At 42.5% G+C, this 25,407-nt stretch overlaps 1 protein-coding gene and 1 long non-coding RNA gene across 2 annotated transcripts in view; one reads left to right on the top strand and one right to left on the bottom strand.

The window, feature by feature from the left end:
- Positions 1–2,353, top strand: part of LOC135265502 (uncharacterized) — a 116,138-nt gene extending 113,785 nt beyond the window's left edge. Inside the window, exons 2-5 of the long non-coding RNA XR_010333220.1 lie at positions 866–1,023; positions 1,403–1,467; positions 1,532–1,695; positions 1,747–2,353. This is a non-coding gene — a long non-coding RNA (uncharacterized LOC135265502). The remainder of the gene's footprint in view (positions 1–865; positions 1,024–1,402; positions 1,468–1,531; positions 1,696–1,746) is intronic.
- Positions 1–25,407, bottom strand: part of LOC100141865 (uncharacterized) — a 126,196-nt gene that overhangs the window by 21,382 nt on the left and 79,407 nt on the right. The gene's annotated exons all lie outside the window — the stretch shown is intronic.

Here is a 25,407-nt window from a genome sequence, read left to right as displayed (position 1 = left end):
TATAGCTTTTCCTCTACGGTTTGACGTTCTAAGTTCCATCTAGGGCAGTATATAATAGTGTGTTCAGCGTCATCTTTCTCGCCGCAATAAATGCATTCATCATCTCTGCTTCGCTCTCTTTCGTAGAGGTATTTTCTACAACTGCCATGTCCCGTCAGAAATTGAGTTAAATAGTAATTCAAGGCACCATGTTTTCTTAGAAACCATTTCCTTATATCTTTTATTAGATATGTTGACCAGCTTTTAGATGCACTCCATTCGCTCTCCCATTTTTCTAGCATGAGGTTTCTACTTTCTTCTTTTGTTTTGCCGTTGAAAATTTGTCGTCTTTCCTGTGTTAGTAGGTGAATAGGAGGTAAGCCGCTTATGGCTAAAATCGAATCTGTAGCAACAGTGCGATAGGCACATGTCACCCTAAGTGCCATTCTACGTTGTAGCGATAAAAGTTTGTTCCGAAGTGATATTGTGTCCATTGCCTTTGCCCATATTGGTGCTCCGTATAAAATTACAGAGTGTCCCACTGTGCTCAACATCTTTCTTTTCATCGTTGACGGACCTCCAATGTTAGGCATTACTGATGACAATGCAGAGATCGTTTTTTCTGCTTTTATAGCGCACTCTGTTATGTGCCTTTTAAAGTTGATATTTCTTCCTATCCACACGCCGAGGTATTTTACTGCTTCTTTTGGCGTAACTAAAGTTCCCATGATATTAAACTGTACGTCCGGAGGTTTTCTTCTGCAATTTAGAAGTACTGCTTCTGTTTTATCGGGTGCTAATTTTAGCTTTTTGCTGTACATCCAGTGTACAATTTTGTCTAGAGTATCATTTGTTTTTTCTACTAAATCCTCTATGGTTTTTGCAGATACAATCACAGCCAAATCATCGGCATATCCCACGAGCTCGACATCTTCCGCAACCGACAGTCTCAGGACACTGTCATACATTATATTCCATAGCAGTGGTGCGAGCACCGACCCCTGTGGAACCCCGCTGTTTACTTCTAGTAGTTTACCATGTTCGGTGAGTATAAACCGGTTGTTCAGGTATGTTCTAATCAGATCTATGAGGGATGTAGATATCCCTTTTAGTTTCAATTCTTGAAGTATAACCTGCCACGGTGCCGAATTAAATGCATTTTTAACGTCTAGAGTTATCATAACGCAAGTTTTACGATGTCTATATGTGACTAGTCTAGTTTTCTCTGCTATCTGTATGACTTTTTGAATAGCGTGGGATGTTGATAGTCCTTTGCGGAAACCAAATTGTTGTGTGGACAGACCGCCCAGTTTTTCAACTTCCTGCTCCAGTCTATAGTGGATAAGATATTCCATTAATTTGCCTGCCGAATCCAAGATACAAATTGGTCTGTATGAACCTGGTTCTTTGTTTGTTTTTCCAGGTTTAGGAAGAAGAATCAGTCGTGCTGTTTTCCAGCAATCCGGAAAGGATTTTCTCCTTAGACAGGTGTTGTATACATTTAGTAGTTTCTTTGTTTCATTTTCCGCTATAATTTTAATAATTTCTGCAGGAATACCATCTGGTCCAGTGGCTTTACCAGGTTTCAGGCGTTTGGCGGCAATTAGTAGTTCTTCCAGTGTGAAATTGTTTATGGGGTTCTTTATTGGTTCGGGCCATACTACTTCAGGATGGCGCGGAAACAGATGCACTACAACGTTTTCCAGTTCATCCTCAGTAAGTTTGTATTCTATTCTGTAGCCAAACTTTCTCATTGCTATTTTATAGCCGTTTCCCCAGACGTCGTCATCAATTGAGGCACATAATTCCTGCCACTTTGAATGTTTTGAGATTTTTATTTCCTTTCGTAGTTTATCCCTTGCTATTTTTAGTGTGTTTACCTTAGTTTCTAGGTTTTGTGACAATGTTGTTTTAGGTCGAGCTCTTGTTACAGCTCGTCTGGCTTTGATAGATTCTTTCCGGAGTTGGGCAATACGATCGTTCCACCAGTAGCAGGGTCTTCGTTTTGGTGAAAAAGATTTCTTTAACATCGCAGCGTTGCATGATTTTTCAAGACTGTCTTTTAGTTGCTCGGGCGAGTTTATACTGCCACACTTATTAAACCTTTTTAGGAGTTTCGCCTTATTCAATGATTTTAGGTTCCACGCTGGGGGTTGGTTTGAATTATACTGATGGCTATCTGGTAAATTTGTTTCCCATTTGAAAGAAATGATTTTGTGGTCGCTGAGGGATTCTGTATCCATCGTTGTCCATCCTTGTATGTTATTTGCGACGTTTTGAGATACTAGTGTTAAGTCTATGATTGATTTTGATGTACCTCTTTCAAATGTATAGTAGTTTGGTTTGTTTTTGGTAATAAAGTTTAGTTCTGCAATCCAGTCGTTTAATATACTTCCTCTTGCATCTGTTTGAGGCATGCCCCATGCTGTTGATTTCGCATTAAAATCGCCTGTTATAATAATATGTGTTTGTTGATGTTTAGTCGAGTCCCGGATATCGTCCAGCGTTTTGGTGTATTCCTCGATGGTTGAATTCGGTGACAAGTAGCAACTGTATATGGTTATATTTTCGTTTTGTATCCAGACAAAGCCTGTCCCTGCCCCTGAGTTTCTTAGTTTAAAGTCTTTTGAAAGAATTCTTATCGCAGCGTCGTTATTTAGGTCGCATATCCAGTTTGGGTTTTGTACCGTAGATTTGTTAGGTTCGCTGACTAGGAGGATTTGTGCGTTTGTCTCCGTTGCTGTTGCAAATAACATGTCGTGTGCTGTTCTGCTTCTGTTTGTATTTAGTTGGAGGAATTTATACATTGGTCTTGGATGATATGTTATTTTCTTTGACTTGCCCTTTGTTTTTTGCTTTAAGTTCGTTTACAACTTTTTTATAGTTTGGGCATGACATACTCGATGGTCGGTGTCCTTCGGTTCCGCAGCTGTAGCATTTTGTTTTATTTTCGCATGTCTTCGCCGTGTGTTCATCGGCGCCGCAGTTGAGACATCTAGGCAGTAATTTTTCTTTGTCTTTTGAAGAGGAAGTTTTACAGTTGCTGGCCGTATGACCAAATTCCATACACCCAAAACATCTGGATAAGCGTATCCTTTCTTCTATACGACACCAATCCCAGCCGATTCGTATTCTTTTATGTTCTAAAATGGTCTTAGCTATTTGGGCAGGCACCGTGGCTACCGCAAATTTTGACCTTTTTCCTTTGTCTGGTGAAACAAACACGTCAATCTCCTTCGATTGGCTATTTGCTGTTTTATTGATGGCTTCTGCAATGTCTTCTGCTATATAGTCTCTGGGAATATCTTTAAGAAAAATTTCTTTTGATGCTGTTTTGGTTTTTATGCTTACAGCGCTCTGGTTGCATATTTGTTCTACTTTTTCGAGAAAGCTCTTTTTCTTTTCTATATCGTTTGCGTAGTATTTGATTCTGATTAGTTGTTTTACGGGTTCAAAAACATCCAGTATCCGAACACCGTACTTAACTGGGTCTATTTCTTTCTTCATTTCTCGGACTACCTTGTGATAGGTAGTTGTCTCTTTTATTCTGGTATCGATGGTTTCTTTCGATTGTTTCGTTGGTTTTAATAGCATCGTCTTCCAGCTTTCAGCCTTTTTAAGAATTTTGACGTTTTGTATGTTTGGGTTGTGTCTTATTAAGTATTCTATAATTTTTGTAGGTACTTGAAGTTTGTGTCTGTTTCCACAATAGTGAGGTCCTGTCTTTTTCTGTCTTCATGTATGGATAATACTTTTTCCAGACCTAGATACATAGTGTCTAGTTCACAGTTGTCTTGTGTGGTTCCTAGAATGTAGTTAATTTTGGTGTTTGATTCTTTTTCTGTATTTTTGTCTTCGAGCATATAGTCTGATGTAATGTTGTAGACCAGTTTTTTTCTCTCAATAATATCGCTTTTCAACACAGTGTCTATTAAATCACTGTGTTTGCACACTCTTTTTATTAAGTCTTTGTTTTGTGCATTACCTACTAGTATAAGCATATCGTTTCCAATTTTTTCTGTACTGTTTATTATTTCAGTTTTATGATGTATACTGGACCAGTTTTCTTCTATAATCGTTTTGTGTACGTCTTTGTTGTTTTCTTTTTCTTTCCAGGCTTTTTGTAGAAGTTCAGTAGATTTAATGGGGCTTACCGGTGGCTTGTTCGTGGTTTCTTCTGTTGTCAGGCAATTAAGCATTTCCCAGTTTGCAATCTGGCTGACCAGACTGCACACTGTTAGGGCTTGATCTCTTAATTGAGTTTTAGTCGTGTTGTTGTCTTTTGCTTGTGTATTTAGTTTCTTGGCCTCTTGACCTAGTTCTCTTATAATTTTCTTCATTCTGTTTCTTAGGTCCGTCTTTGAGTTTTCATTTGGGTTGTAGTACTCTCCTATCGAGAAGCTTCGTTGTATTTTCCTTTGTTTTACGGACTTCTGGTTTGCATCATCAAACATAAGGTCGATGGTATCGTTTAGTCTGGGGTTTGCATATTCTGTAATACTTGTTTCAGGTGTGTTGTCGTCCATAACCTTTCTTTTCTTTTCTTCTGTCTGTGGTGTATTTGTTTTAACCAAAATTTCAGACTCGCTTCCTCTTCTTATTCTGTTGCTGTCTATAGGACTCCTAAACATTTTCACAAAGGCTAATCCTATTTCCTTTTGGGTCTTTGTCTCTTTTTCTTTCTTTTTTGATTGTGTGTCAGAAACGACTTTGCTCCCTCCGTAATCCGTGGAGCAGCTTGGCTCAGCAGCAGCTGAGTCAAGAAGGGATTCCTGGCTAGCCAGACCCTCCCGGAGATTTATTTTAAAGTTCGTTTCGCCCATCCTTGTATTTTGAGCAACTCTTGGTTTTCACTCCTCATAGTCGAGCTTGTCTGGCAAGGGTGTCCCTACCAGGGGCCTCTTCATGCGGCCCCCGCCAGCATAACCTCAACAATCATTGGAGCTACTTAAGCCTCCCCACTACGACAAAGTGGTTGCTCCTCGGGGAGGACACGGGGACTTTTTTTTTTTTTTTTTTTTTAAGAGGATTAGGAAATCTGCTGGACAGACACCCGGAGGAAGATGTTCAACCCTCCGGGTAGTGTCGGGTTGAGCGACCACCGGATCCCAGCTCGACCGACTAAAACCCTTCCCTCTCTTCACGGTTAGCCCCACCCGGAACCGCCTCTCGGCATTACTTCGGGTGGGCCGTGGGATTCCTTCTACTACAGTTCTTCTTTGTCTTTCTGCTTAAGGATTTCTGTTAGCAGTCCACTTATTTTAGCCCAGTTTTCCGGGGATTCCAGCATTACCCCGATAATGTTTTCTCTTGACAGATGTACTCCAACGTCGTCTCTGAAGTCTTTCCAGCGTGGGCAGTATAGGATATGTTCTGCCGAGTCACGTTCCCCGCAGTAGATGCACTCATCGTCAGGGCATCTTTGTATTCCGCTAAGATATGATCGAAAGTTTCCGTGGCCCGTTAAAAACTGCGTCAGGTAATAGTTAAGGGTTCCATGATCTCTTTGGAGCCATACCCGCAAGTCTGGAATGAGTTTAGAGGTCCAGCATTTCCGACCAGTCCACTCTCGTTGCCATTTGTTGATGAGTTTGTCTCTGGCGTCCGATCTGCTCATCCCGTAAAAGATGTCTTTTCGTTCTGTCGCTTGAAGGTGAACCGGGGGGATTCCGCTTATGACCATGATTGCATCTGTCGGAGCGGTTCTGTATGCTGAGGCTATTCTAATGGCCAGTCTTCGCTGTAGTGAAAATAGTTTTTTTTTGTAGGACTCTATAGTCATGGCGTTATGCCATATAGGTGCGCCGTATAACATGGCCGAGTGGGCGACGGATGACAGCATCCTTCGCTTTGAGGAACTTGGTCCGCCTATGTTGGGCATTACTGATGATAAGGCTGTAATTGTCTTTTCAACTTTAATTGCGGTTTGTTGTATGTGTTGTTTAAAACCGCAGTTCTGATCTATCCATACCCCTAGATATTTTATAGAACTTTTTGGGCTGATCTCTGTTCCTAACACGTTAATTTTAACTGCCGGAGGTTTGCGTTTGCATCTAAGGAGTATGCATTCAGTTTTCTCGGGGGCTAGTTTTAAGTGCTTGGTCTCCATCCAGTCTGCTATCTGCGCTACTACATGATTTGCTGTTTCTTCCAAGTCGTCTATCTGCTTACAGGTGATAATAACAGCCAGGTCATCTGCGTATCCTATAAGTTTGACATTTTCCGACGTTGCTATGCGAAGGACACTGTCATACATTACGTTCCAAAGTAGGGCGGCAAGGACAGATCCTTGGGGAACTCCGCTGTTCACTTTGACCGTGTCTCCGTAGTCTGTAATGATTTTCCTGTTGTTGAGGTAATCTCTAATAGTATTTATTAGGCTCGGTGATATTCCCTTCTGTTTCAGCTCTTCTAAAATTATCTGCCAAGACGCTGAGTTAAAGGCGTTTTGGACATCAAAAGTGATCATAAGGCACGTCTTTCTATGCCTATAGGAAGGTAGCTTTTCCTGTTCCGCTGTCCGTATAACCTCATCAATCGCATGAACGGTTGAGACGCCCTTTCTGAAACCAAACTGAAACGGTGAGAGCCCTCCGCGTTGCTCAATTTCGTCGTCTAGTCTCTTGTACAGTAGGTACTCATATAGCTTTCCTGACGCATCTAGGATGCAGATCGGTCGGAATGCATTAGCTGTTCTGTTTAGTTTGCCCGGTTTTGGTAGGAGAATCAGACGTGCGATCTTCCAGCAGTCCGGGAATGTGGAGTCTTTAGCGCACCTGTTAAAGATTTCAAGCAGCGTATCCGGGCGTTCTTCTACCATGATCTTGATGATTTCTCCAGGGACCCCATCTGGACCTGGTGCTTTGCCGGATTTGAGTCTTCTGGCGGCATCCCGCAGCTCATCGTGGGTAAAATCAGGGATCGGTTTGCAGTTTTCTTTGATCCAGTCAACATCGGCGTGTAATGGAAACAGTATGGCTACAATGTTGTTCAGTTGCTCTCTCGGCAGCTTGAAAGGGCAAGCCTGGCCTGTTCTTTTCATTACTGTCTGATAACCGTTTCCCCAAAGGTCGTCTTCGAGCGATAGACACAACTCCTTCCATTTCTCAGATTTTGCTTTCTGTATTTCGTCTCGTAGCATCTTCTGTGCTTGTTTGAGTTTGGAAGTAGTTCCATCGATTAACATCACTGAGACTTGTCTTTTAGATCGGAGTCGAGTTATGGTGCGACGGAACTTCAGAGCATTTTTCCGCAAGTTGGCTATTTTTTCGTTCCACCAGTAGACGGGTCTTCGATTTCGGAAACATCTTTTTTTTGGCATAGCGGCGTTGCAGGCTCTCTGTAGGATCTTATTTAGACTCGCTGGTGTTGATTCGCAGGTTGCTTCTCTCAGTTTGGACAGTAGCTTATCTTTGTCTAAACGTTTTAGATTCCAGCCCGTATAACCTGAGGTTTGGCAGGTCGTTCCCGCATTATCGTCCCACGTAAACGCAATATATTTATGGTCGCTTAACGATTCGGCATCAAGGGTTCTCCAATTGCTCAACTTATGAACTAGATAAGTTGGAACTAGCGTTAGGTCAATAATAGATTGGGCTCGTCCTCTTTGGAAGGTGTACTCATCATGTTTATTAACCGCTGTTAGGTCGTGCTGTGCTATCCAATCGGCCAGGAGAGATCCTCGCCTATCACTGTATGGCATACCCCATTCGGTGGATTTGGCGTTGAAGTCTCCGGTTACGATTACCGGGTCTGACTGCGTTTGCATTGAGGTGGTTAGACTCTCAAGCACGTTAATAAACTCCCCGATTGTAGAGTTGGGGGAGATATAGCAACTGTACACGGTGACTACACTTGTCGAGATCCAAGTGAACCCTGACCCGCTCCCTGAGCATTTAAGTTGTACATGCTTGGAAAGGATGTTAATTGCGGTATCTTTTCGAATGTCGTGTAGGTATCTTGGGTTATCGACAACCTTCAGGTTTGGTTCACTTAGTAGAACGATGTCGGAGTTGGTCTCAGAGGCGGTTTTGTGCAGAATGTCGTGGGCTCTTCTGCTCCGGTTCGCATTTAACTGAAGAAAACTGATCATTTTGTATTAGTAGTAGTCTGCCCGCTAGATTTTTTCCTAAGGGGGCAGTTTCCTGCGTTTGCACGATGTCCAGCAACATTGCAAATTGGACAGAACATTTCATTTTTGCATTCGGCAGCTTTGTGATCATTTTTGCCGCACTTTAGACACAGTTTTGAGCGGTCAGGGCCTTTACAGGTGTCCGCCCTATGTCCTGTCTCCCAGCATCTAAAACACTTGTTTTCTGGTTGCCTGGGTCGGATTTGACAGAGGGTTAATCCGATTCGGAGTTCCTTGCTTTGAACCAGTGCGTCAGCCGTTACTTTTGTAGACTGGATAATTGCTGTCTTAGTGTTTCCCCATGCCGGCCTTAATTGGATGTGTGTATCTTCTAGCGAGATACCGCTTCTCTCGATGGCTTTTTCCACGTCGTCGTTTGTGGCTAAAGCATCTAAGCCCCTTATTAGCAGCGTATTCTGGGTTGGTTGTCCAACTACTCTAATTCTCTGGGCTGATTGGATGTTGGCTAGTTCTTCCTTAATTTTAGTGGCTGCCTTGGAGTTTGGTCTTATTCTGAGGAGTAGATTCCCTTCCCTAGTTTGACGACACCCTATTACATTGTCTTCCTGTTGAGACTTGGAAAGCCCAGATTTAACTTCTTTTAAAAGGTCGGCGTAGGTTTTTCCCTCATTAGCTGTGAGAATTATACCTTCTTGAGCCACTCGTTCATGGTTGGCGGTTCTTCTGGAGGATCTATTCTTGGTTGGGTCTTCAGGAATGTATATTGTGGCCTTCAAGTCTTTAAGAGAGTACTCTAAAGCCTTTCTGATGTTTTCTCTTGATTTAGGGTCGTCCACTAGGATCGCCACAGCCAGTAGTTTGGAGGAGGCCTTCATGGAAGCTTTATTTAGATTAGTCGCTGCTTCAAGATAGCTAGGAGTTGACTCTTCTACAGTTGCCAAAAATGTGGACCGCTTGTTCTGCCCGAGATGTTCCTTTTCTAAGTCGTCTCCCTCTACCTGGATTTCACTTTGGCACGAGATATGTACGACTTTCCCTGGCTTAATTTTGTTCTCTTTAGCGAGGGCTAAGAGGTGTGGGACCCTGCTTGCAACTTTCCGGAAAACGCTTTTGTTTGTCAGGTCTTTTGTATCCCCTATTATTACCAAGTCTGAGTCGGTACTCGAAGAGAATAAGCTTCCACTCTTTGTACTAGTGGTCGTGTATGCTTTTTCTGGCCAGGAACGAGAGAATAAGTTCTCTAGTTCAGGCCCAGTAACTTGTTGGTCGATAGCTTGTCTGATTTCTTCCGTGTTTTGGTCTTCCCATCTTCTGATTAGGGCAATATCTCGTTGACATGCACAAGATGGTTCGTCTTCCGTTTGAGTGCCGATGGTAACCATAGATGGTTCAGTCTGGGTTCCTGTTTCATTGCTTTGGAGTGACTTTTCAGATTTTATATCGTCCCCCACATAGGTGTCCGTTTGGTTATCTTTCAGCAGCTTACCAAGGTTATCAACAGTTACCCGGTGAAGGAGCCCTTTTAATACTGTTATGGACTTCTTTATTTCTCTCTTGGTGTTTGGGTTCTTTGAGACTTCACTTGTAAGCCTCTCCATTTCTCGGTGCGTTGCCTCGACAGCTTTGCATAATTTCTTCCATTCGTCGTTTGTTCCCGCTTGCTGAGCGGTGCTTTTAGGCGTGTCCTCGCGTTTTCTCTTGGGTTGCCTTTCATCTGTAATCTCTTCTGGAGAGCTAAATACACTTACGGTGTCGTATCCCAAGTTTCTTCCTTCTTCTTTCTTCGGGCTCTCTGTCTTCAATGATCTTTTTGGAGTTTTCGGTAGTTCCCCCTGTGTAGATTTCGGGCTGCTCCAAGATCCAGAAACATCCAGCAGTAGAAACCTGTCTCCAGCGTCAAAGCTTTGTGAGCTATTCCCAATACCCATATATGCTTCTCGTCCAGTGCTGGCTCTGCGACCGCTAACTTCCTCCGTCGTCGTTGTAGAAATGTTACGCGCTCTACTTTCGCGACCTTCAGTTATGGTTGTAGGCTCACCTTCTTTAGGGTTGGAGTTGACATTCATCTAATATCCCACGAATTAGGACCAAGTATTCGTCGTCTCCCAGCAGTGGGCCTATACCGAGAGAAGGGCTTCCTACTGTGGGGTGCGCCTGGTGCCCCACAGGTTTTTACGAGCATCTCTCGGTTTATTATAGAGGTTTTTCTCCTCGCAAGCCGGCCGTTTAAGGCAAGCCTCCCGGTTGCGGGTCCCCGAAAAACGTACCCCTGCCGCGCTCAGCAAAGGTTGTTGAATTCGGGCCGCAATTACGGTTTTAAGCAGGCAGGCTACGCTCCACCTCCTGTAGCTCGGATCTACCCCGGGTTTGCCAGTTCCCGTACCACCTAATCTCTTAGGTGGGTCCTGAGGTTTGAGCCGTCCTTTGTTTTTCCTTGCTCCTCTTTGGCCATACTGGCATGGGTGTCCCTGCCAGGAGTCTCTTCCGTGACTCCCGCCAGCATTGCCCGCAGATTCATTGCAAGTACTTAAGCCCTCCCACCAACGACAAGGTCTCACGGCTCCTTGGGAGGGACGGGGACCTGACCTGACCTGACCTGACCTGACCTGACCTGACCTGACTTTTTTTTACGAGGTTGGGGGGAAGCTCTACCTGCCGACCCCCGGGCCTTTGGTGGTACGATCTTAGCGGCCCGGAGAGTGTGGGGCTCTCACCCACTAAACCCCTTTTCCTCATCAGCAATGTGGCAGCCGACCCGGGACTATCCTTCAAGACATTACTTCGGGTCGGCTGTTCGCTGTTGTCTATGCCATCTGCTGGGGGGGGCCTCAGCGTCTAGCGCCTGCGCCCTTTCTGCTTCTCTCTTCCTCTTCTTTGCTTTCCATTATTCTTCGTGCCATAGCTGTGACCGCTTTCCATGTCCTCTCATCCTTTAGCATTTCCCCTACGAGTGTTTCCGGTTCGGGGAATGCCCCCAATATGTGTTCGGCTTCGCTCCTCTCCTCCGTCCACCTTGGGCAATCGAAAAATGTATGTTCAGCGTCGTCTCTCGTGCAGTCGCAGTACCAGCAATCTTCGGTTGCCTCCCTCTCTATCCTAGACAGGTAGGAGGAAAAGCAGCCGTGGCCGGTCATCATCTGTGTGATGTAAAAGTCTAGCAGGCCATGCCTCCTCGTCTGCCAGGGCTCGATCTCGGGAATAAGCCTCTTGGTCCAGCTGTGCCGGCTCTCCTTGTCCCACCTGTCCTTCCACTGTCGAATGGTTTTTTCCCTTTCCGCTTTCCTGTTTTCGGCTCTCTTGAAGGTCGCCCTCCTCTCCAGTGCCAGCATGTCCCACGGCACCATGGAGCACAGTACTTGGAGAGAGGTGGTCGCCACAGTGCGGTAGGCACACGCAACCCTTAACATTATTGGTCTCTGAGCCCTGTTTACTTTCTCGGCGTTGCTTAATTTGTCCAGCCCTTTGGACCATATTTCAGACCCATACATCATTTTGCAGGTGACCGCAGCTGCAATCGTCCTCCGTCTCCCCTCCGAGGCTCCCCGGAGATTCGGGAGAATCCTTGATAGCTTGCCCGTCAACTTGGTGGTCCCCGCAGCGGCTTCCGCTATGTGTTGGGCAAACGTTCCTTTCCTATCCATGTATACCCCCAAGTATCTGGCGCTCTCGCTGGGTTTTACCACGCTGTCGCCGACAATGAACCGGGTATCAGCGTGGTCTCTCCTGCCCGTCATTATAACGGCCTCGGTCTTCTCCGCCACTAGCGTTAAGTGTTTGCTGCACATCCATCGGTTCACGGTGTCGAAGGCAAGGTTCGCATTATTTTGTAACTCGTCAGCCGGCATCCCCATGGCGACCATCGCCAGGTCGTCGGCGAAGGCGAAAAGGCGCACGCCAACGGGAACGTCGAGATGTAGCACCTCGTCGTAAACGAAGTTCCAGAGGAGCGGGCCCAGTACCGACCCCTGGGGCACTCCACATGTCGCGTTGAAACCGTCGCCGTGCTGCACGATGATGAATCGGTCGGTGAGATACGAGCGCACCAGGTTGACGAGGTACGCACTTATCCCTTTGTCAATCAGTGCCTGAATAATGTCGGGCCACCTGACGCTATTGAATGCGTTGGCGACGTCGAGCAATATTAGGGCACACAGCTCCCTTCTGCCGTACGAGCCGGTGGAGCACCACTCGACCACCCTGAGTACATCCTGCATCGCGTCAATGGTCGACCTGCCTCTCACGAAGCCGTACTGGGAGTCGGAGAGCCCGCCCTTGGCTTCGAGCTCATCGAGCAGTCTGGCAAGTATCAGTTGTTCGTAGAACTTCCCCAGGCTATCCAGCACGCATATAGGGCGATACTTGGGTAGTTTGTCGGGCGACTTCTTTGCCTTGGGTATGAGTGCCAATCTGGCCCTCTTCCACTGTTCCGGGAATTTTTGACTTTTTAGTAAGTCGTTGACGAGTCCAGAAATGGTCTCGGGAGACGCCGCTACAGCAGCGCGCACTATCTCGGGGCCCAGGCCGTCAGGTCCGGCCGCCTTGCCCATGCGCATTCTCGCCGCCGCGGCCTGAATCTCTTCGTAGGAGAATAAGTCGGTTCGCAGGCCTCCTGCATGTCGTACATGGGAATGGCGCACTGGGGACAGTTCACGCGCCGCCCTCCACCTTTCTCTCTCGCTGACTTGTTGTCGAGGGGCCCTCCCAATTGCTATTCTACAGCCCTTACCCCATGGGTCGTGTTCGATGTCCTCTATAAGCCTTTGCCAGGCCTCTGCCTTAGCTTTCTTTATTTCCTTCTTCAGTGTTTTCCTCTCGTCCTTGTAGATCCGCCATAGCTCGGTTTTGCGGTCGTCCCTCGCCCTTCCCGCACGTCGTCGTGCGGCGTTGCATCTTTGCCTCGCGTTCCCAACTTCGTCCGTCCACCAGAAGATGGGCTTCCTGTTGTTAGCGATTTTCTTGAGGTAGCGCCGGGCAGCATCGCCGATGGTCCGGCTCACTGAGCTCGGGTCGACCGTATTAATTCAGGGTAGAATTTCCGCCAGTTGTTCCCGGAGCAGCTTATCTCGGTCTTTAGTCCATCTGAGCGCGTGCGCCTTTCCTCCGTATCTATGGTCGCCCGTCGCGGGTCTGGCTCTGCGGTCTTCGATGTCGATGGCGATCGCTCGGTGGTCGCTCATGGTTTACGCTTCGAGAACGGTCCAGCTCCTCACCCTGCCTGCCGCACTATCGTCGATGAACGCCAAGTCGACTATGAACGTTCCCCCCGAACCGACAAACGTTGGAGAGTGTCCAGTGTTAAGGAGGGTCATTCCCAACGCCTCCGTCATCTCGATAATGAGTTGCCCCCTCCTGTCGTTCGTCGACGATCCCCACGCGCGTTGAAGTCACCAATGAGCAGTTTGTTGCCGTGAGGGGTCCTGAGGAAAGCTTCCAGCTCTTGGAGTCTAGTCTGCATCGAGTGCTGAGAGCGTGCGGACGTGTTTTCGAGAGCGGCGTGTACCAGTGCAGCGCGCGGCGAGACAGCGCTCCCCCTGCCGCGCCACGTCTAGACCCCTGCGGCGGCCTGTCCGTTTCTTCACGCTTGCGCGGCTCTACTGTCTGCATTGTTTGTTAAGTTTCTTTGTATCTAATTTAATGTTACAATGACTGAACCCGAAGATATAATTAAGTTAAAAAACATGGAAACCATTAGTGTATCCGGCATGCCCACCAATCCGTCCATACCCGAAGATAAAGCCCTGAGGTGCATCTTGGATGAAATAAATCGCAATTTCAAGGTAATCTCGGAATTTATTTGCTCATCGAAAGACTCACTTAATAAAAGAGTCGAAGCGAGTATTGCGGCCAGTGGTTTACATTCTAACCTAAACGACATCTCACGACTATACACCATATCTGTTACCAATAATCGTACCAGCAACAATCTAGAAGAAAAAATCAAAGATACAATTGTCAATACCCTATGTGAAATGAAGACAGGCATACCAACTTATGCACAGATTGCTACCTCCAAATCAGCAAACGTTTCCCAACCAAACACTCGACCCCACAAAACTACACAAACATTTAAAGTTTTGGTATACCCAAATAACAACGCTAGAAATATTGATACTTCAGAGAAAACAAAAATAGCCTTGACTAAAACTATTAAACCAAAAGATTTAAACTTCAAAGTGGATAAAATTATTCCCATCCGAAATAACGGCATTTTGATTGAATCACCAAATAAAGAAATCGAACAACTAGTAAATAGTCCCCTGCTAGAAAACTCAAATCTCAACGCTAAAATGCCTAACAAAATCTTCCCAAAAATCCTTATTAAAGATGTGGCCAACACAATTGCCCAAGATACTTTGTCTAGCTGCTTAAAAGAAAATGTCGAGGAACAAATCACTCCCCCAGAAAACTGGTTAATACGTTTAAATAAATTCGGCGCCCCTAAAAATAACAGCACCTCTTGGATTGCAGAAATTCACCCGATAGTCTGGAAACTTCTTATCAACAAAGGCAAGCTATATTGTGAAGAGACCTGGTCATCTTACAGAATCGAAAACTTCCTCAGGCTTGTAAAATGCTTCAACTGTCAACGACACGGGCATATAGCAAAAAACTGTCAGTCGGAAAATTGTTGTGGGTACTGTTCAAATAATGAACACAGCTCAAAAGATTGTCCGAATAAAACAACCACTGAGGCTCACAGATGCATCAACTGTATAAGAGCTAAATTTAGGGAAACAAGCCATCATACAGACAACTCTGACTGCCCTATTTACAAATCCAAACTTGAACAATATATCAACAGCATCGACTATGGGGACTAACCTGAAACTTCTTCAAGCAAATCTCCAAAATTCAAGAAGTGCTACAATTCAAACGATTAACTATATCTTGGAGAAAAATGTTCAAGTTTCGTTTCTGCAGGAACCGTATACATATCAGAAATCACCCAACCTTTACGAGATACCAGGCCTACGCAACTTAAAACTAATTGCTAATAAAAGAGAAAAATTTCTAGCTTGTATTATCATAAACGATGATGAGTTAGGTGTAGTTTCTATCCCAAACTCGACCAATACTTTACTAGCTTCATGTTCTTTGTTGATAAATCCAAACCAAGTTTTGATAGCTGCTTCGTCGTATTTTCCTCCGTCAAGAGAATTTGTGGAATGCCTAAATGAACTTCAACAACTCACCCAATTCGCCGGACAACACCCACTACTGCTCTGTGGCGATTTTAATTGTAGGTCGGAGCTTTGGCACGACAAACTTTCAGATAATAATTCTCCTGCAATGGAGAACTTTATAATCGCTAACAATATGTGTATTTTATGTAACCTAATAATCCATCTACTTTTGAAACCACAAACGGCGCAAGCTACATAGATCTTACAATTGGAAGCGAGTTCCTCCTAAACAAGATTCAAACATGGAAAACAGTGGACATCAACACCTCCGATCATAGAGCTATTACTTTCGAATTCAATGATAATTATAATCAAATTTTTCCGGAAGTCAATGCCTCGATGGATCAAAAAATCTGTAACTTTAACATCAAGAAAGCAGCACCCTTGTTGGAACAATTATCTACAGATTTAATCAATAAATATCCCATCCTAATTAGCCAAAATAAAATTGACCAATGCCTGGAAAAATTCTACTTTGAACTAGATAAAATTATTAGCTCGTGCTCTCGCGTCAAAAAGACTTTTAAGAACAGACCCACGTTTTGGAACGAACAAATTGAGGCCCTCAGAAGACAATATCTTAAGGCCAAAAAAGACCTTTACAAAAACAAAAACCCTGATTTAAAAGAAGCACTATACATTTCTATGAGTCAAGTAAAACAAAAATTTAAAGACAGAATAAAGCTGGATAAAGAAAAATCCTGGGAAAATTTTGTGAAGGAAGATTTAGCCCCTAACCCTTGGGGGGTAGTCTACAGAGTTGCTGCCGAAAAGTTCAAAAAAACAAACTTGTTGGGTGTCTTTGAAAATGACGGAGAAACTAGTCTAAACCCATCGGATGCTGCTAAACGACTTCTACATTCACTACTCCCTGACGATAACGAAGAAAACGAAACTCTGACACAAAAAATTACTAGACAAGACTTTAACACAATTGAAATGACGTACAGATACAATATAGATGAGGTGACTAACACGGAACTTGAAATAATAATCAAAAACCTAAAAAAGAAAGCACCTGGACTGGATAAAATCGACGGCAACCTGATCAAAATAATGCACCCTAGTCTATCTAATTTTCTCTTACATATATACAACTCCTGCCTCCGGGCTAGTTACTTCCCAAAATGCTGGAAGATGGGAAATTTAGTGGTCATCCCGAAAGACTCAGGTGTAGATCCTAGTAACATAAAAAATTATTGACCTATTACACTTCTTAATGATTTGGGAAAAATTTTTGAAAAATTGATCAGAACGAGACTCTTTAAGAGCACAGACGTTTTTCACGCTGACAATCAATACGGTTTCTGTGTTGGTAAATCGTCCACTGACGCTCTGCAATCTTTCAAAAATCAGCTTCAAGTCTATAATCAAAAGTACAAATACACTGCGGCTGTTTTTTTCGATATAAGCGGAGCCTTCGACAATGTGTGGTATCCCTCAATAATTAAATCTCTTCGACAGAAAGGTGTCAGTCCTCACTTAATACGAATAATGAAAAGCTACGTTTTAGACAGGAATGTAATATACTCTTACAGAGGTATTGTCAACAGAAAAAACTGCACCAAGGGGTGTCCACAGGGCTCGGTACTAGGCCCCACCTTATGGAACACCATTTTGGACGAATTTCTAAGGAAAAAAATTGCGCCAAACACTGAAACAATCGCATATGCTGATGATATTGTTGTAATTACGGGAGCAAACACAAGAAATGAATTTAGATCCACAATTCAAACTATAGCGACAGCGGTTTGCCAATTTGCAGGAAATCAAAAACTTCAAGTCTCGTCTAGTAAGACAAAAATCATGATGTTTAACTCACCTAAAAGAGTACATAACAGAGATTTGGCAATTAAAATCAACAACTCGACGATACAAATAGTTACCGAACACAAATACCTAGGAATCCTTTTTGACAGTAAATTTAATTTCCAAAAACACATTAATAATGTGTGTTCTAAAGCTAGAACAATCATGATGGCGCTCCGACGCAAAATCAAACTTCGGTGGAACATCTCTGTTGCAGACTCTATAAGTGCTATTTATAATCACGCAATAATTCCCATAGTGATGTACGGATCAGAGGTTTGGGCGGATCGACTAAATATTTCTAAAATCAAAAGCAAACTTACCTCATTCTCAGGGCTGGCATCGAGGTGCATTGCAGGCTTCGGTATCTAACGACGCTGCCCATGTGCTGGCAGGTGTGCCTCCGCTAGACCTGGAGGCGGCAAGAATAAACTGCTGCAAGCTATTTAAAAAGGACTAAAACTGTAATCTCTTGGGTTTTGAGATAGAAAAGAGTGACTTTGACACTTACAAACATGCGAGGGAATATGTGGCGATTTTGGTCGAAGACTTGTGGCAAGAAAGATGGGACTCCTCTACCAAAGGAAGAACTACCTATAGATTTCGTCCGATAGTTCAATCGGGACTTAGATATTCACACTCCTTCGCTGCAACCCAAATCCTAACGGGTCATGGCAATTTTATGTCCCACCTTCAAATGGTGGGTAAAAGTGAGACGGACGAATGCGCGGAATGTGGAGTTAGAGACGACCCTATTCACAGACTTCTGGTTTGCCCCCTCTTCGATGTACCAAGACATGACATCTACAGAAGTGTAAACTCACCTTTTTTGTCCCTAAACTGGATAATCCACCTAAAATCGGAACTTCTGGAACCGTTCACCGCCTTGCCGTAGGTGCTCGGCTACAGTGCGTTGGTGCGGGAGTTTCATGGCCTGTTGCTTCGTATTCGGCCCAGTTTGTGAGTGCGGGGGTGACGAATGGCCTGTCCCGTTTAAAATGTGTGGTTACAAATGTTTCCTACGATACAAACAGACTCTACTACCTATACTTCTTTTATTCTTTGTTAGTTTGTAACATACTTTCCATTTGTTTTTGATCACCGAAAGATCCATGGAGGTGGTTTGTTACATCGTTATCCTCCTCTCTAGTATTTATATAATCTGGCCCAAACGCCGAAGATGTTAAATGATGTAACTTTTTGTTAGTTCCCCTTACTGAGATAACACATAAATTAAAGGTGACGAATTTGTTAGTAACCATTAGAGACACTAGTAAACTTTAAAATTACCTTTTAGATGTTTCACTAAGAATATTGTTTAATTTGCACTTGTTTCTTGTCGCGCCCAATTTGGTGCATTTATGTTAATAAAGGCCCCTTTGGGGTGTTTTTTTTTTTAAAAAAAAAAGCTCTTGGAGTCTTGTCTCAAACGCCGCTGCCGAGATGTTCGGCGAGATGTAGCAGCTGATGTAGGTCATGTCGCCATTCCTGGCCCAGGCAAAACTCGACCCATTTCCACTGTCGGTGATATTTAATCTCCGGTCAGTTATTTTTATTGCTGCGCTCCCTGTGTCGTCAACGAGCCATGCTTCCTTTTCGGCAAGGGTTAAGTTCGGTTCACTTACCGTAACGACCGACGCCTCCAGTTCGTGTGTCAGTTTGGCCAGCATAGCGTGGGCCATCCTGCTCCGGTTAGTGTTAAGTTGTATCACTCTCGTCTTTTTGTAGAGGTGTTGTTCGCACCTGTACTCCTCATTTTTTCTACAAGTGTTCGAAACTTCGGGCAGGCCATGGAATCGGCCCTATGCCCTTGCTGTTCGCATTCATAACAGTGGGGTTCGTTTTGACAGGCTTTTGCGTGGTGCCCCCAGCGCCCGCACTTTAACATCTGTCTCCCTTCTCGGTGTTGGTTTCGCCGGCTTTCTCTTTACATTCTTTAGCTCGGTGGCCGTACTTGAGACACCTATGGCACCTCTCAGGTCTCAGCTTCTCTATTATTCTGCACATAGTCCACCCGATCCTGACTTTCCTCTTTTGTAGGAGATGCAATGCCTCGGTCTCTGGCACCAGCACCGTCGCCGTCTGTTTGTTCGTTCGCTCGTTAGAATGGAACGAACGCACCTGCGTATCTTCTGGGCATGCCGTTTTTTCGGTGTATTGTTGTTGTAACGCTAGGCGTGCCTCCTCTTCTGTGGTCTCTTTGTCGATGCCCGTTATTATCAATTCTTTCCTCGCCGTGGTTATCTTTGCTTCAACCTTGTTTCCGAGTTTCTCTTCAATGGCCGTCCTAAATTTCTCGCAGTTTCCCTTCCCTTTTTCGGTCAGGTTGATCTTGATTCTACCGTCGCTCGTCTCGTAGACACCCTTGACCGCGACACCGATCTCTTCCACGTTGATCTCGCCCTTGAGCCGTTTCAGCATGCTGGCGTAGGTTTGCTCGTCGGTCTCGGCTTTGCTTACGGTTATAGTTTTGGTGGTTCTGCGTCGTTTAGTCCTTTGTTCTTCCCAATCTTCCCTCTCTGGTTCGGGTTCGACCAAGATAGTTACCTGAGTCTCGGTGCCTCTAAAAACTATTTCCGCTATCTTTTGTAACTCCTTCCTTGTTTCCTTATCGGAAGTTGTTATCATTAGGCTCCCTATGCTTCTGATGGAGCTGATTTTTTGATTTTATTTAACAATTTATATGTATTTTTAATTTTTTCTTCTCCAGTGTTTTGTCCTTCCAGATTTGCTAAGAAGGTGTAAGTCTGAGTCTCCTCCCCTATGGTACCATTTTCGTTTGCTACTGTACACGAACTCGAGGTGTAGAGTATTCCTCCTGCTTCAAGTTGCTTTGCGTCTAATGCACTCTTTAATTGCGGCTTTGTTTCCATTAAAGGTTTCATCAGCTTACTGTCCACTGTTTCCTTTAAATCGGTGATTATTGCGAGATCCTTCTGGAAAGTATGTAGTAAAAGTAGTATGTAGTAAAAGTAGTATAGGTAGAAAGTATGCTACCAATTTCTAGTTTGGCTTTCCGGAACACTGAAATAGGCCAGTCTTTTTTTAATACATTAACTACTTCCTCCTCTGTAGGATTATTACTTATAATGTTTTCTATTTCTTGCATCTTAGTTTGTTCTGCTTCTTCCTTTGACATACATGTGTACGTGTGTACACTTCTGTGTTTTCAATATTTCGTTTGTATTTTCCTGCTGCGCCAATTTCGCATTCTGCGGCTCCCTCCCCAGCGTTTTAGTAAGTTCTTCCATATCCTTTGCAAACATTTGGCTTGTGATGTTTCCTATACTAGAAGTGGTTTCTCTAATCTCTCTCTTTGTGTTGGTATTTTCTTTTACTAGCCGATTTAGCCTGCCCACTTCTTTCTTCAGAGAAAGGAGTAGGCTTCTATACTTGTTTGCAAGTCGGTTTTCTGCCGCAGCGTTGGCTTGTGTTTCATCCTCTATCGAGGTGTTTTCTCTTTTCCTTTTCAGGGCATTTGGCGATGCTACCGATGACCTTCTGTCTTCGTCCCAGGTAAGATCAACTATGCCCGTATTTGGGCTCACTGGTGTGCTTAAGCAAACTCTTTTTTCCCTATGGGTAGGTTTATCTAAAACTAGACGTTTTAAGAGGGCACTATGTCCCTTTAGGAGCTCTCGCTTCTTTTCTTCCTTTATGTGTTGCAGGTGGTCCTGTTTCTTCTCAGGTCTTGCATCCTTCTCCTGGCCAGTAACTTTTCCGGGTAATTGACTCCACGCTGATACCTGAGCAGGCGCTTGCTGACGGTCGAGGATGGCCTGCTCGCCCACCACACTCTCGACCGGTACTGAGGTCTCCGTCCCCTGCACCGTAACCGTTTCCTCTTTCTCGTTGCTCAATATATATATATATATATATATATATATATATATATATATATATATATATTCCAAATCTGTGGGAGGAACTGATGTCACTTTTCGATTTATAGATTCGTTTCGTTTTATATCTTGATCAATGTCTTGATCAACTTTCATCGAACTTAAAAGCTGAAGAAATAATAATAACACGAAAATTCTGTAAAACAAATGAAGAATTCAATTTATTAATAAAAAAAGAGGTATTTCCATATGACTATGTTGACAGCTGGGATAAACTCAATGAAACAATATTACCATCAAAAAAAGATTTTTATAGTACAATGCATGAATCTAATATATCTGAAGATAGTTATAAACATGCAGAAACTGTGTGGCAGACATTTAAAATTCAAACATTGGGAGAATATAGTGATTTATATCTACGTACTGATGTTATTTTGTTGGCTGATGTTTTCGAAACTTTTCGAGAAACATGTTTAAATACTTATAAATTAGATCCACTTCTTTACTTCACTCTTCCAGGATTCACTTTCGATGCAATGCTGAAATCTACTGGAATATGTTTAGAGCTATTAAGTGATAGAGATATGATAATGTTTATTGAACGGGGTATTAGAGGAGGTGTTTCACAGTGAAGTAATAGATATGCAAAAGTCAATAATCATTACATGAAAGATGGATATAATTCAAATGAAGAACCTTCATATCTCATGTATTTTGATGTTAACAATCTCTATGGCGCCGCAATGTCTCAATATTTACCTTATGGTAACTTTAGATTTTTAGAAGACTTTAACATTACAGAAATTTTAAATACATTAGATACTTCCAATGATGGTTATATAATTGAATATGATTTAGAATATCCAACTCCTTTACATGATTTACACAGTGACCTACCTTTAGCACCACAACATTTAAAACTACCAAATTCCAAATCAAAATTAGAAAAATTGCTTTTAACATTGTTTCCAAAAATTAATTATATAGTTAATTATTGCAATTTAAAAATGTATTTAAGACTTGGTTTAAAAATTCTAAAGTACATCGCGTCCTAACATTTAAACAGAGTCCATAGCTTAAGGAATATATAGTTTTAAATACACGCTTAAGACAGCAGTCACAAAACGAATTTGAAAAAGATTTTTTTAAATTAATGATCAATGCTATATATGGTAAGTGCATGGAAAATGTACGTAAACATAAAGACATTAGAATTGTAACTAGGTGGGACGGTAGGTACGGTATGCGCGATTTAATTTCAAAACCCAATTTTCATAGTTCTGTTATATTTGAAGAAGACATGTCAATAGTTGAAATGAATAAATTAAATGTGATACTAAATAAACCAATTTATGTAGGTTTTTGTCTTTTAGATATTTCAAAAATATTTATTTACGAATTTCATTATGACTATATTAAAAAATAAGTTTGGTAATACAGTGGAACCTCGATAAGACGAATTTTCAATAAGTCAAACTAATTTTGATGGCAGTATCATTTAGGTATACCAGATACATGTAAAACTTATTCGATAACTCGAAATCCTCAATATGTCAAATTATTTCTCGGGCGCCAGATCTCGATAAGTCGAATTTTTCAAGAAAAAAAAAAATGATTGCATTTTGCGAATTCATTGTTTAGTCTTTGCCATCGGCCCAGTTCAGTTTCAGTTCTGAAGTTACTGTTGATGGTCGTGTACTTAGTTAATATTATTACTCAAAATGCCTCCAAAACGCGTTTTAAAAACTTTAACAATTAAAGATAAATATAAACTTCTCAAAGACGTCGAGGATGGAATGCGGAAAAAAGATGTAGTCGCAAAGTGGTAATTGTATTTACCAATAAAGTTAATTGTTATTTATTGTTATTGTTATACCGAACCGGGCTTTAAAATTGAGATATAAATAGAAGTTTGAAATAAAAAATTTTGAAAAATAGCGAAGGATATAAAAAAATTTTAAAACCCGAATTAAAATCTAACATAAAAAAATCATTATGAAACAATCTTGAAAAAGTTTTTTTAATGTTTTTCTATAAAGGCTATTTAAAAACCCAAATGTTCAAAAAAAAAATGGTCAAATTTGAATCATTTTTGCAGAAGTTATGCCCAAAAATCTAAAAAAAAACAGCAATTTTTTTAGAAAGTCGATATCTTTTGAACGGGTAATCAAAAAAATCTCAAAATTTACCAAAAATGCTACCTTAAGGGGACTAAAACATATCACAAAATTGAGGAAACCAAAACAAAAAATTTCTCAAACCGTCCGATTTGGCGTGGAATGCCCCACATTAAAATACACACATAAAATGATGACGTATTATATACACTTTTCGTAATCTGCGCATGGAATTTGCATGGTATGTGGACTTTGATTAGTGACAATAATTCTTATGGTCGCATCCAAGCTTCTCTCGTCAGTGAATTTATGAGCAAAAGCTTTTAGCGATGTAGCGTGCAAAAACTCCATGTTTTCGATTTTTGGTTTGGTCTTTTTATCTTATTAAATGCAATTGTAAAAATGATTCTTTACCAGAATAAACACAAAACGGTGGGTGATTTTTAGCCCACCACACTGCCTATTATATTTCACAACAGTCTTACTTACAACTTTAAACAAAGACACAGTTTCAATTGAAATGACGAGATTAAAAGTAAAATTTAATAAACCGATTTATGTAGGAATGGCAATTTTGAACATTCAAAAACCTTTTTATATAATTTCCATTACGATTATATACAACATACAATTGGTAATAATGCGCAAAGTTATTGTATACAGTTACTGATTCACTTTTATGTTGATGATATCTATAAATGCATCAAAGAAGATATCAAAAAATGTTGTTACGTTTGGAAAATCCACCCTGACTTAGAAGGGCGGGTCAGGGTGTAATTTTAATGCCCTTAACGGCGTCAGAGTGAACGGCTGACGTCGGAGCGTCAATGTTCCTGTTCCTTCTGTGATGTCCGCTTTTTTTGTCAACCTTACAAAGAAATGTTTTTTTCTTCCTTATATGTGGCTCGGTGCGTCCCGCATTCAGTTGTGGGCAAACTTGAATGTCGCAGCCTTTTAGTGCCCACTGTCCTGAAAATGTTTCTGGTTAAAACCGTAGGTTGGTACCTTGATAACTTAGTTGGGAAAATCGTCGGAAATGCTATCCGTTAGGGCCGGATAGCCTCCTTATTTCCTTTTGCCTGCCCTAGGGGTTCCCATGTGGGCTATGGGGGCCTTAGTTTAATTGCCCATGTCATTGTTTACATTTTCTTATCTGTTTTGAATTTGAATCTAACCTGTAATTGTCAATCTTAGTTACCTTTCTAAACTCCCTAGTTTTCCTCTTATCTTCTGTTTAGCGCGTAAATTTTAAATTTTCGTTTCCGTTTCACTTTTTTTCTGAGTCTCGTTCTTTAAAACTCCGAACGGAAATCGTTCTAGCACTTTTGTCCTAGCTCCGTTGTGGGAGTCATCTCGAGTGATCAGATTTTAGATCATCTCACATTATTGTGGAGATTTGCGGTCATCGAGTGTGAAAATTTAAGTATCGTATGGAGTGATTCGTTGTGAGTGCAGCTTCACTAAGATTTTCGTGGTAAATGCTCGCACCATCGCCGTAGCCGAATAGTCGGATTCGCAGGACAAAATTCTTTTGCTAACACGAGGAAGCCGCCCAACATCAAAGGCTTCAAATTGGGGGGAGTAAAACCTTCGAGGGGACCTAACATCCCATCATCTCTCGTTCCGGACGTGGTCCTTCGCCGTTATCACCAAACCCGCCATCTGCGAGGTCAACAGCTACCTCTGAGGGAGCCCCTCATCGAAAAGACGGTCAGGCAAGCCTTTGTTAATTACGGATGCGCCGGAACCCCCCTAACCTCGAGCCTTTTTGCTGTCTCGTGTGTTCTCTTTCTTCCAATTTTTTTGTTTGATCGCCTCACGATCAAAGGTAATATTGCTGATCTCATTTTGTAATTTAATATATATAATTTCGTTGTAAATCGTCTCTGGACATATCGGTTGGTAGATTCGGTTATTAATTTTGCGCTTATCGATATCAGTCACAAAACATAGATCTATGAGTTTGCGGCCGACAAAGAACAATATTCCGAGCACGTGATCGGTATAAGAGAATCACTTTTCTCCTGTCTACTTGTCCAGCGTAGATAGAATAGTATTTTTTATTTCTTTAATAATTTTTAATTTCCTACATTTTTTAAATCTTTGTTATATAATATTTTAATCCATTAAAATTTAATTTCGGGGAAACCCCTTTTTCTTTCCTTTCTTTTTTTTCCCCCTCTAGTTGGGGTTATACAACTAGTGGCGCCCAATAACTTCGGTTTATAGTTCTTTGTGATCACCCACGCCCAACACCCAGAGCCGGCTGGCACCAACTTGTGTTACTTAGGTAACATATTTTGGCGCCCAAACGTGGGGCCACGTTTTCTGAATTGTGTGGGAATTTGTCGTTGAGTTAGAAATATTCGGGTTGGCCGTTC

Source organism: Tribolium castaneum, chromosome 2, assembly GCF_031307605.1.
Source record: "Tribolium castaneum strain GA2 chromosome 2, icTriCast1.1, whole genome shotgun sequence".
NCBI classification, from domain to species: domain Eukaryota; kingdom Metazoa; phylum Arthropoda; class Insecta; order Coleoptera; family Tenebrionidae; genus Tribolium; species Tribolium castaneum.
Note: the sequence above shows the minus strand (reverse complement) of the source record. Positions and strands in the feature narration are given on the sequence as shown.